General features: G+C 44.0%; 1 long non-coding RNA gene across 1 annotated transcript in view; it reads right to left on the reverse strand.

Moving 5' to 3' along the window:
- LOC136878817 (uncharacterized) overlaps positions 1-13,422 on the reverse strand; it is a 409,179-nt gene that overhangs the window by 262,946 nt on the left and 132,811 nt on the right. The window lies entirely within an intron of this gene.

Consider the following 13,422-nt stretch of genomic DNA (forward strand, 5'->3'; position numbering starts at 1 on the left):
GGATGTTAGGTGTAATGGAAAAATTCTTAAAGAAGTAGATGCTTTTAAATACCTAAGAATAACTAGCTGGGAAAGGAAACATCAAGGAAGAAATTTCAGAGAAGATAGGAAATACCGCTCAAAATATTTTACTGTGTATTAGACATTTAAAAACTGGAAATTACCTATCAAAGCAAAAATCATTGTATATAAATCATATTATTTGCCAATGCTGGCCCATGGATCAGAATGTTGGACTTGGACAAAAAAAGATCTGAGTAGATTACAAGGACAGAGATGCGCTTTCTGAGAGGGATCTTGGGTAAAACGAGGAGGAACAAGGTAAGAAATGAAACAATACGAAACACGCTACAGATCAACCCCCTAAAAGAAACTATGGAGAGAAATAGGCTGAAATGATTCAGCCATGTCAAAAGAATGGAACAAGAAAGATTACCAAGAAGAGCTCTGGAATGGACAAAATCTAGAAAGAAGACCACGAACAAGATGGAGGGATCAAGTGGAGGATGGCGTAAATCGGAGAGGACAATAATACGAGACAATGATGAATGATAGACTGTGGGGAAAAAAGAGAAGATTGGAAGAGGCTCTGTGAACGACCTGCACAAGCAGAAACGTATCAGGAAGAAGACGGAGAAGAAAAATAAGAAGATTCCCCAACCCTCACTATGGATAGTTTTTCTTCTTTTTTTTTTTTTTTTTCATGAACAGAATATAATCTTGACATTGTACAAACAGAGCGTTTGTTAACAAGGATAGTAAGTACAAAGGTGTAACGGCACGACATCATACGTTAACAAACCAATGATATCATCGAGTCCTGGTGTGCAAGACACTTACCCCTCTGCCCCACCAAACCAAAGAGCCACCTGCAAGGTTATTGATTCTTTGGGACAACAGTAACGTCGATTTAATGATTCTACATCGAATTCGAGTTAATTTTAAATTTAATTTTCTTCTGATTATTTTCCCATAATGTTTGAGGTGAAGGAGACGTTATTAACGCAGTGACTTAGTTACTGGCTGAACATCTAAGCGACCGACTATAAAATCACACAGAATAAAAGGCTAGCAACAACGTCCTCCGCCTCTCTGTGTCAGTTACTTGCTTTAGGCAAATACAGTAGAGACAGCGACTATGTGAAGATGTGACGTCTCAGGACCTCTGAAGCGGATGATATGATTTTGCATTCTTCTGATTTCATACCCTACCTTACGACTTATAGCTGCGGTACTACAGTACAAAGAGGGAATGTACAGTCACAACACAGGAGATTGCCTGTGGAATACAATTGTGGCTGCAAGAAATACGATCCAGGGTGTTCTCCATATCTTCAAATTAAGACGATGCACTATTCTGTAAATGCAATGCAGGACACATCGAACATTTCCTATGAACGTGAAGACAGTAAAATATGCTACGACATGTATCTGATCTCATTACAAGTGCAAAGCGACTGGATTCTGATAGATGACGATACAGTATCACAAATGTCCCAGTATTTGGGAGTTGATGGGCAGGAAAACCTGTATAGATGTTACGAAGCTAACCGCGAATCGAACTGAGAAAAATTACAGTACGACCAAGGTAATCTGAACTAACTGGGGCTGTGGTCTATTCGGATTCAGAAACGCTCGGAGTATTCGAAAAATGGCATAAGTGTATATGCAGCTATAGTATTAGCAACCACAAGGCAACGCAGTAATTATTACTAACAGTATTTGTCATTGTCCGCCTCTGTGCTGTAGTGGTTAGTGTGATTAGCTGCCACTTCCGGAGGCCCGGGTTCGATTCCCGGCTCTGCCACGAAATTTGAAAAGTGGTACGAGGGCTGGAACGGGATCCACTCAGCCTCGGGAGGTCAACTGAGTAGAGGTGGGTTCGGTTCCACCTCAACCATCCTGGAGGTGGTTTTCCGTGGTTTTCCACTTCTCCTCCAGGCAAATGTCGGGATGGTACCTAACTTAAGGCCACGGCCACTTCGTTCCCTCTTCCTTGTCTATCCCGTCCAATCTTCCCATCCCCCAGCAAGCATACCAGGTGAGGCCGCCTGGGCGAGGTACTGGCCATCCTCCCCAGTTGTATCCCCCGACTCAGAGTCTGAAGCTCCAGGGCACCACCCTTGAGGCGGTAGAGGCGGGATCCCTCGCTGAGTCCGAGGGAAAAACCAACTCTGGAGAGTAAACAAACAAAGAAGAAGAAGAAGCATTTGTCATTTCTACCGAGGGGAGTGGCCGCGCGTGTTAACCCGCTAAGGCTATTGAGCCAAGTTCGGTATTTGGGAGACGCGCGGGTTTGAACTCCACCGTCGGCTATCCCGAGAATGGTTTTCTGTGGTTTCCAATTTTCACTTCCAGGCAAATGCCAGGACAGTTCCTATTCATACGCCCCAGAAGATTCCTTCCACCTCCTTGCCCAATGTCATTCCCCATCATTCATTTCATCTTCATTAGCTCCTCATCTGAGGTTGGCGTCAGGAAGGGCATCCAGTCATAAAAATGCCATATAAATTCATCTCACCTCATCTCCGACCCTGTGTCAGGAAACGGAACAAAGAGGTCTTCGCTTAAGAAGGTCCCGTGTTCGATACACCTCCGGGTCGAGGATTTTCACTGCGTATAGTTAATTCCTCTTGCTCAGGGACTGGGTATTTGCTTTCGTGTCAATACACATCTCTTCATCTACATACAAAACACCTCAATGCCAACCATCATAGAAACACGAAATAGTAACCACATCCCTCCACATAGGGTGGACATCAGAAAGGACATCCGGCTGTAATATTGGGCCAAAATCCATATCCAGAGCCGATCTCAGTAGACTGGGAAAAGGCCAGGAAGAAGAGTATTTGTCATTTTTATTTTACAGCTGCGCTTCTATTAGAGCTACAGTATACTAGAATTTAATAAACAAGGCACTATATTCGGATTCTATTCCGTCATATGCTAGCACAAATAGTAATTTTTAAGTACAGTACTATGATTCAATCGTTTCTTTACGTTTGCAACTGGGATTTTAATATTTTTTCTCTAAAGGTTTCTGGTCGGATTGTCTGAAATTTCGGATTTGCGAGTTTCGATTACCGGGATTCTACAATATTTCATGCACCCATGTATGGTAAATAAACTCGTGTCCTCGTCCCAAGGTGGTCCAGCTCTTTTCAGGCACATCTCCAATGAAGGCGAGCTTCATGCACCATACCAGCCCTCCTGCCATTCTTAAATCTCTGGCAGTACCAGGTATCGAACCCGAGACACTGATGAATGCAGCTAATAGCACTAACAGTTACCTACGGAGGAGGACACTGTATGTGTTAATATATATCTATGTAATGAAAGGTTGAAAAGTAGACCATCACACACTTAAAGATCGTTAAAAAGACCATAAGTTTTTATTCAGTAAAAATCTCAAGAAACGTCGTACGGATGGCGAAATATTCCTTTCGAACAACACCTAACTAAACATTAAAATTGTTAAGTTATACGAGAAATTAAGATGTATCTAATTCATTATTCACGAAGATGGAAAAAGTCAAAGTAAGTTTCTGAAGAACGGTAATGGGAATAGAGAAAAGCGCCCCCTACAGATTGGCCTACGATCTCATGAAGGAGTCGTTTTTCACTGACGATATCAGATCAAAACATCTACTACGATTTACTAGAAGTCATCTAAAGAAGAAGCGAGATGGAATACGTCCGTTTTTTACGGTATCAGTGCCACGATAGGAATAGAAAGGACCAGAGAGGGCCAGGAACAAAGATGAATGACAACCAGGCTAGCAGTGCACAGGTTCCACCACAAGATTTGCAGAAACAATAAATACCACAAACCAATGAATGCGTTTGCTCCTTATGTGAACAGAGCTGCAGCTTTTATCAAATAATAATGTGATCTAAAAGAACTAAATCAGTGACTATGGAAAAGAGTTCACTTTCAAACTCTTCCTATTCGTTATATAAATAAGGAGTTGTTTCATAAAGATGTGTTACGGACTAGATTTCCCCGAAAAACACTGGTGGAATCTATATAAATTTCTACTAAATATTACAGCAAAATGTATTAATAAACAGATACTTACCTAAACATAATAGCCACAAATCTCCGTGTAATTATACATAGGCCTATGTGTGGGTCATCTGTAGTTTTTAACATCCAGACTCCGAAGTGACAGTTCGGTAACATGAGTCCACATAACCACGAGAAACGTATTACAAGTATTCACTATAAGAATACCTGGTTTAGTACCGCACGATTGTAACATAACCACAAATTCTCAAGCCAGGCAACTGTTTAATCATTGTTGACAACATGCAGATGGCAGGCACAAAATTCATACCAAAGAGGCATCAGTACTCAGCATAATATGTAGTAGTAACTGGAACTGCCAATCGTAAGGGCGAAACCCAGTAACAACAAGCTCCTTGAGGCGTTATTTACGAGACCTAAATTCAACACCGCCGTCTCGATCCTCTTATACTGCCTGCTCTATGTCACTAGTTCAACATAGGAAGGCGCGAATGCCAGTATTTCTTCAAGTTGCCGTAAGAATGCAGTCACAGACGCACAATCTTCGCTGTCAGTGTGGGTGCAGCATTGTGTTGTTGGTGTGAAAAAGCTTAGTTATTTCGAACAATGAGTAAACTTGCCTGTTCAATTCCGTCTGTATAAATGATATTTTGTATAGAACCGTGAAATGAATTAAACATGTTATGCTTATAGATATTTTAAAGTTCTTTTTAAGTGTACTTGTTTTCTTCCGTTTGTGCAAGTTATTTTTTTAGAAATGAAACATCAGATTTCCATTGTTTCTAAATCTCAGCAAGGTGGTTCGCAGTCAGAAGATATATGATTCCATGAAACACCGTCTAGAAGGGAGTTAAGAGAGAAGTGGTTGTCGGCTATATCTAGGCAAGGTCCTCATAAAGGAAGAAGTGTGATTTCCTCAGTTCACTCTCGCATCTGTAACCTTTACACCTCTACACATTATTTCAGAAGGTGATTAAAGTGGATTCCTTGCGATAAGAATTGTGACTCACACTCACAAAACAAACGTCTTCATGTTTAGACATTTTGGACAACCTCAAATATCAAAATGATAAAGTCCCAATCAATCTAGAAACAGAAAAACAAATCTTAATTTGCGGGAACTTGGCTCGTGTTCCTGAAGAGAGGATAGAGTGTGACATTTGCGTCAGCAACATCTCACTGCCTAGAGCTTCGACAGCACTAAGTAGGACTGATTATGCATCAGGATAGAGGAGAACTTCGATACCCAAAACCCCGTTTTGTTGCTCTGATGAAGCACCAGCAGGAGTTTGTTGAAGCTGCTGTGCCCTACTGTCGGAAGTCCTTCAAACTTACGAGGACTTGCTACTTCTTCCCTTTCAGAATATGTTCTCTTACAGTGTGAGGTCAAAGAATATCAGCAAACTGTTAGTGATATTATCCTAACGAAGTTCGTAAGACCTCTATTAACTGATATTGCGTTGGTAAGAACATACACTGACTGACAGAGCAAATGCAACACCAAGAAGGAGTGGTCAGAATTTATGCCAATTGCAGGGTAGACTGACGTCACTGAGATATGCTCATGATGTGAAATGCGCCGCTGTGCTACGCACGTAGCGAACGATAAATGGGACACGGCGTTGGCGAATGGCCCACTGCGTACCGTGATTTCTCAGCCGACAGTCATTGTAGAACGTGTTGTCGTGTGCCACAGGACACGTGTATAGCTACGGATGCCAGGCCGCCGTCAACGGAGGCATTTCCAGCAGACAGACGACTTTACGAGGGGTATGGTGATCGGGCTGAGAAGGGCAGGTTGGTCGCTTCGTCAAATCGCAGCCGATACCCATAGGGATGTGTCCACGGTGCAGCGCCTGTGGCGAAGATGGTTGGCGCAGGGACATGTGGCACGTGCGAGGGGTCCAGGCGCAGCCCGAGTGACGTCAGCACGCGAGGATCGGCGCATCCGCCGCCAAGCGGTGGCAGCCCCGTACGCCACGTCAACCGCCATTCTTCAGCATGTGCAAGACACCCTGCCTGTTCCAATATCGACCAGAACAATTTCCCGTCGATTGGTTGAAGGAGGCCTGCACTCCCGGCGTCCGCTCAGAAGACTACCATTGACTCCACAGCATAGACGTGCACGCCTGGCATGGTGCCGGGCTAGAGCGACTTGGATGAGGGAATGGCGGAACGTCGTGTTCTCCGATGAGTCACGCTTCTGTTCTGTCAGTGATAGTCACCGCAGACGAGTGTGGCATCGGCGTGGAGAAAGGTCAAATCCGGCAGTAACTGTGGAGCGCCCTACCGCTAGACAACGCGGCATCATGGTTTGGGGCGCTATTGCGTATGATTCCACGTCACCTCTAGTGCGTATTCAAGGCACGTTAAATGCCCACCGCTACGTGTAGCATGTGCTGCGGCCGGTGGCACTCCCGTACCTTCAGGGGCTGCCCAATGCTCTGTTTCAGCAGGATAATGCCCGCCCACACACTGCTCGCATCTCCCAATAGGCTCTACGAGGTGTACAGATGCTTCCGTGGCCAGCGTACTCTCCGGATCTCTCACCAATCGAACACGTGTGAGATCTCATTGGACGCCGTTTGCAAACTCTGCCCCAGCCTCGTACGGACGACCAACTGTGGCAAATGGTTGACAGAGAATGGAGAACCATCCCTCAGGACACCATCCGCACTCTTATTGACTCTGTACCTCGACGTGTTTCTGCGTGCATCGCCGCTCGCGGTGGTCCAACATCCTACTGAGTCGATGCCGTGCGCATTGTGTAACCTGCATATCGGTTTGAAATAAACATCAATTATTCTTCCCTGCCGACTCTGTTTTTTCCCCAACTTTCATCCCTTTCGAACCACTCCTCCTTGGTGTTGCATTTGCTCTGTCAGTCAGTGTAAAATTTTAGCCACTCGGTGTATCACTCCAAGCCTCCTCTTTTAAACTGTGACATCAAGAGGATAACTACGACTCTATACAGATAACTAGCTGATGTACCCGTGCTTCGATACGGAACTCTACACTGTATACAGAATTGTAGGTTAGGTAGAGTACACGTTGTGAGCAAGACTATATTGAATTGCATAGCTCATAACGTTACCCTAGAAACGCGACGGAGAAATCCAAACGCCTTTTCTCATATAAAGACTGCATTAGAGAATTTTCATTGTAAAGGTAAGCCCACTTGCCTACCATCAGTCACAATCAGGTTGGAGAACTGCATTATAATGGCAGACACTCACTCTCCACCTGCCTTTTTACATCCTCAGAAAGACTGTTTTAGTGGTTTTCCCAACTGAAATGAACATAGGTCATTACAATGACGTCAGTAGGAATGGCTCGAGTAAAAGCAGTGATTTCACATGAAATATTTGATCAAATGTAAAACCACTCATTTTCTCACTTTTAACGAACAGTACAACGTTGCCGATCTAACAGTCCAAAGTTCCAGAGCTGGAATGACCAGGCCGCAGACAGCGATGAACCGCGAACACACTTAGTCTTTCTTCGTGGGGGGGGGGTCGAATAGTGGAGAGTCCCAGGGCATAAACTTTGCCCTTTATCCTAATCTGTTTCCTAGGAGTACCCGATGAGTCGGAAAATCCCAATTCACTGCACTAGCGGTGGAAAAATCTATCTGACTTGGAAGCAATTATTTCCTCCAAGCCAGAGGAGAAACCCCCTCTGTACTGCTAATATGGAATAAAATGAATGTAGAATTACATAAAAGTGAAGTGGAAAAAGCTCTTTTTTTTTTAAGAAACGGCTCTTTTCAGAGCTGAATTTTGAGTTATTTAGTGAACTGTGGTGCTATAATTTGGAATATGCCTCAGTTGTTATTCTTGACCAGGTCATACTACTACTACTACTACTACTGCTGCTTCTGCTACTACTAAGTGACCTGCCTTAAGAGTGCACACTAGTCATTCAAAACAGCGCGTCAGAGTAGGGATCGAATAGCTGGTATACTATGATGAACCAGTGTGTTACGTACCAGCAGTATCAGAAAATGTATGAACCAGAGAAATGACATGCGACAGACGAAAGTTTTCTAACTCCCCAGCTCTTTCCCGCCAATATTCAGTCAGGCTGTTATACTCGGTACACATCAGTGATCCCATCTATCGGAGTTGAGCGGCAGCATAAGAGAAAGAACATCACCACAAACAATGGTGAATGTAATGTTATTGTTGAGCAATGTTATGCACTTTCAATATTGTAGGCCTTCGTATTTAGTTTTCTTCCGACTCTGAAATACCACTCTTATCATAGTCGATACGGTAAAATTGAACAAAACATAAATGTTCGGAATTTGTATTCTCAATAACTTTTGTTATGTAGTAGGTACTTTTTGATAGGACCAATAACATAGGTATCGGTATTTAAAAATTAAATTTTAGGCACCTTCTCCTAAACTACAATTTCATACAGGGCGAATACAATTGTTTATAACTTAGACTGTAGTTTCTTATTCCCTGACTCAATATACGTACCGACTTTCATTAAATTCTGTTAACCCATTTTCTCGTGGCTCGGCATTGATATGGACTTGGCAACAAAAATACAAATTCATGAATATCTGTGTTATCAAAGCCGGTACGGTAACAATGTATGACATAAATGATCGGAAATTGAATTCTATATAACTTTAGTTATGTAGTATTTATCGATACGACCACTAACAACATAAATATTTCAGAATTTTTTTTTTTTTTTGTTTTTTGCTAGGGGCTTTACGTCGCACCGACACAGATAGGTCTTATGGCGACGATGGGATAGGAAAGGCTTAGGAGTTGGAAGGAAGCGGCCGTGACCTTAATTAAGGTACAGCCCCAGCATTTGCCTGGTGTGAAAATGGGAAACCACGGAAAACCATTTTCAGGGCTGCCGATAGTGGGATTCGAACCTACTATCTCCCGGATGCAAGCTCACAGCCGCGCACCTCTACGCGCACGGCCAACTCGCCCGGTGAATTAAATTTTAGGCCTTCCCCTAAACTACCATTTCACTCAGCGTGAGTAAAATGATTTATAGCCTAGATTGTAGAGGCTCACACACCGACTTCACATACCGATTTTCATTAAATTCTCTTCAGCCGTTTTCTCGTGATGCGTGTACATACATACATACATACATACATACATACATACAGACAGACAGACAGACAGAAATTACGGAAAAGAAAAAAGTGCATTTCCTTGTTACTATGGACATGACCGATACAGAAATACCATTCTTTTCAAATTCTAAGCAATGTACAGACAAAACTCTTATTTTATATACACTGACTGACAGTGACAATGCAACACCAAGGAGGAGTGGTTCGAAAGGGATGAAAGTTGGGGAAAAAACAGAGACGGCACGGACGAATAATTGATGTTTATTTCAAACCGATATGCAGGTTACACAATGCGCACGGCATCGACTCAGTAGGATGCAAGGTACGTAGAATACAAGGTAGGGATCACGAGAGAGGTGCGCAGTAGCAAAGCAGAGCTGTGACGTCACGCAGGACCCTCGCGTTGAATCTGCCCTGAATGAGGTAGAGGTAGTTCGAATAAGAATCGCTGTGCACGCAGAAGCTAGGTGCTAATAGTACACGATAGAAACATATCTGTGGAATATAAGAAACCGTGTGTGTTTATTTTATGCGATGAAACGTAAAAATCAGTAATAGTGTACACTTTTCAGTATGGTTTGTCATGCGAGTGCAGGCTGCACAAAACATACCAGGCACGCGAAGGAACGAAACTTACACTTTCATGTATTCCTTAAAGCCACTGGCCTAAATAAATGGTGACAGAAGTAATCAAGACATTATCGAAAGCTATCTTTCTCAGCTTCGAGGGTTCGGGAGACTTCATGACCATCCTCTTCCGACAGCTGTGACGCAAAAGGTGAAATCATTGCTGTCAGCCTCAATGCTTCCGAGGCGATAAGAAATTCCAACTGTTCTCCGGAAGATTATGAAACATAACGTCCAAATATGTTACATGATACTGATGAACTCCATGGATATCGGGGGGCAACGCGTCCGCCTGTCACCCAGCGGCCCCGGGTTCGATTCCCGGCCGGGTCAAGGGTTTTTAATTGTAAATGATTAATATACCTCGCCTTGTCCTTAACCTTCCTTTCCTCACATTCAACACTCTACACTTCCGCAATTACACTTAGCGTACCCGCAGGTTCCTATCATATGGTGAATGTAGTGGCAAAAGATCTACAGAGGTCGACGCCAAGAACAATTTTTTTTTTAAAGGCCAGCGTTGAGCCCACAACATCCTATTCTTTACTGGAGGATGAGCAAGGGTTCGTTAAAGCCCTTGAAGAGCTAGTAAAACAGGTCGAGGACAGTCGCGAAACCAAGGATCGTGATGAGCTGCTTAAAGACTTCACTGGCTGTATAGCTTTTAGGGTAAAGAAGAAGAACCTCGATACAGAAATAGAAAACAGGTCAACATACAAATAGTGGAAATTAGATTTCAAAAACGTCTAGAGACAGTTTGATGCAGCCTACAGAGAGATGGTACTCCACTGTGGTGCAGATGGAAAGAGAGTTCAAATTTTACCACGGGTAAGAACTGAAAGAGGATTTTAACATCATCATAAACCTTACGGATATCCTGAAGAAGAAATTCCCCGAAATTTATGAGCTTACAAGTTGCTTCGTGAGAAGCCGTTCTGTTATTCGAATGGACGTTTTAAACAAAAGTAAGAAAGACATTCAAGAGATCGGGTTTCAGTTAATACAAAACCGATAAAAAAAGAAAAGCAAAGAAATTCCACTGATGCTGTAGTGTGTGTTTGATATTCTTTTTTTAAAATATCAGCATTATTCTTTGTGTATAATATACCTATTTTTTTGAAAGGCAATTTATTATGTTGTATGTGAAACCAGTGCTAAGAATGTTAATATACAGGCTCATTAATTTATACAGCCTATCTAATGTTAACGTGGAATTTGTCAGCTCCTGGCACTTGGAGGAGAACATTTACTATACTGTTGGTGTTGTGGACAGTTTCCTAACATTTGCTTTTTGTGTTGTTGACAGTGTATATAGTTTCCCAATATTTCTTGTAATCATCACGCTTTAATGTTCGAGTCTGTAACAATTAGAGCCCCCTTGTTATTGTTAACATAGGTAACATGAACATATGGAATGGCAATTCCACTGCGATCACAGTCTTAGCATTGTTACAACCTTTTATACAGATCGAAACACTTACGAAACGCTGCTTGATTCACACTGTATTTGATCTAGTATTACTCTACTGTAATAGTGAAGTGGAATCCCTTTTCTGAGGTGAAGTTAAAATATCAATGAAGTTATCTTATCTCTAACTTGTGGCTAAAACAAAATAGCTCACAGCTGTGTATTAGCCTACCTCATACAGAAGACAAGGCGCTGAGGGTTCAAGATGACGTCATCGACGGCCAAGCGTGGTGGGGAGACCTGCGCGTGATCCCTACCTCTTACTCTATCTCCCTTGAGTAGGATGTAGGACCACCGCGAGCGGCGATGCACGCAGAAACACGTCGAGGTGCAGAGTCAATAAGAGTGCGGATGGTGTCCTGAGGGATGGTTCTCCATTCTCTGTCAACCATTTGCCACAGTTGGTCGTCCGTACGAGGCTGGGGCAGAGTATGCAAACGGCGTTCAATGAGATCCCACACGTGCTCGATTGGTGAGAGATCCGGAGAGTACGCTGGCCACGGAAGCATCTGTACACCTCGTAGAGCCTGTTGGGAGATGAGAGCAGTGTGTGGGCGGGCATTATCCTGCTGAAACAGAGCATTGGGCAGCCCCTGAAGGTACGGGAGTGCCACCGGCCGCAGCACATGCTGCACGTAGCGGTGGGCATTTAACGTGCCTTGAATATGCACTAGAGGTGATGTAGAATCATACGCAATAGCGCCCCAAACCATGATGCCGCGTTGTCTAGCGGTAGGGCGCTCCACAGTTACTGCCGGATTTGACCTTTCTCCACGCCGACGCCACACTCGTCTGCGGTGACTATCACTGACAGAACAGAAGCGTGACTCATCGGAGAACACGACGTTCCGCCATTCCCTCATCCAAGTCGCTCTAGCCCGGCACCATGCCAGGCGTGCACGTCTATGCTGTGGAGTCAATGGTAGTCTTCTGAGCGGACGCCGGGAGTGCAGGCCTCCTTCAACCAATCGACGGGAAATTGTTCTGGTCGATATTGGAACAGCCAGGGTGTCTTGCACATGCTGAAGAATGGCGATTGACGTGGCGTGCGGGGCTGCCACCGCTTGGCGGCGGATGCGCCGATCCTCGCGTGCTGACGTCACTCGGGCTGCGCCTGGACCCCTCGCACGTGCCACATGTCCCTGCGCCAACCATCTTCGCCACAGGCGCTGCACCGTGGACACATCCCTATGGGTATCGGCTGCGATTTGACGAAGCGACCAACCTGCCCTTCTCAGCCCGATCACCATACCCCTCGTAAAGTCGTCTGTCTGCTGGAAATGCCTCCGTTGACGGCGGCCTGGCATTCTTAGCTATACACGTGTCCTGTGGCACACGACAACAAGTTCTACAATGACTGTCGGCTGAGAAATCACGGTACGAAGTGGGCCATTCGCCAACGCCGTGTCCCATTTATCGTTCGCTACGTGCGCAGCACAGCGGCGCATTTCACATCATGAGCATACCTCAGTGACGTCAGTCTACCCTGCAATTGGCATAAAGTTCTGACCACTCCTTCTTGGTGTTGCATTTGCTCTGTCAGTCAGTGTATATATAGATATAGATATTACCAATATTTGATATTACTTATGTAATTTACGAGCTTCAGTGAACATATGACTATACAGGATAGTATTTTGTAGGCTGTCTTCATAATAATGCGTTAAGAACTTTGTGCGTCTGTGACTGCCATCTAGCGGAGAATTTTTGTCGCACCCGTAAAAAGCCTCGCATAGAGTATGCAGTATAGGAGGATCGAGACGGCAGTGAAATTCAATTAGTTGGGCCCACGAGAGTTGGAGCAACTACAGTAGAGACAATACGCGACACTCAGCGAGATATCGAGGGACAGCTACTAGAGCTCTCTCTAGCGGGTAGACCTGAGAACTACTGATTCTGTCATAAGGGCACGTGTATTTGTGTGTGAAGTTTTTGGTGTTATTTATGAGTTTTCAGTGAGTAGACATAATTAAATAGCAGCGTGTGTCATTCCTTGACATCTCCTCTCAACATGAGGGGAAAGGTATGTGCTGTGTTTGGCTGCAGTAACTATGAAGTAGAGAAGAATGCGCGGTCTTTCGCTTCTCTCGTGACAAGAAAATGTACTGTGGGTTTTGAAATGTCACAGAAGTGATTTGGATAAGGTGTACAACAAAGAAGGGATGTTACGCTTATATAAGAATTATA

The sequence above is a fragment of the Anabrus simplex genome, chromosome 8 (genome assembly GCF_040414725.1).
Source record: "Anabrus simplex isolate iqAnaSimp1 chromosome 8, ASM4041472v1, whole genome shotgun sequence".
NCBI classification, from domain to species: domain Eukaryota; kingdom Metazoa; phylum Arthropoda; class Insecta; order Orthoptera; family Tettigoniidae; genus Anabrus; species Anabrus simplex.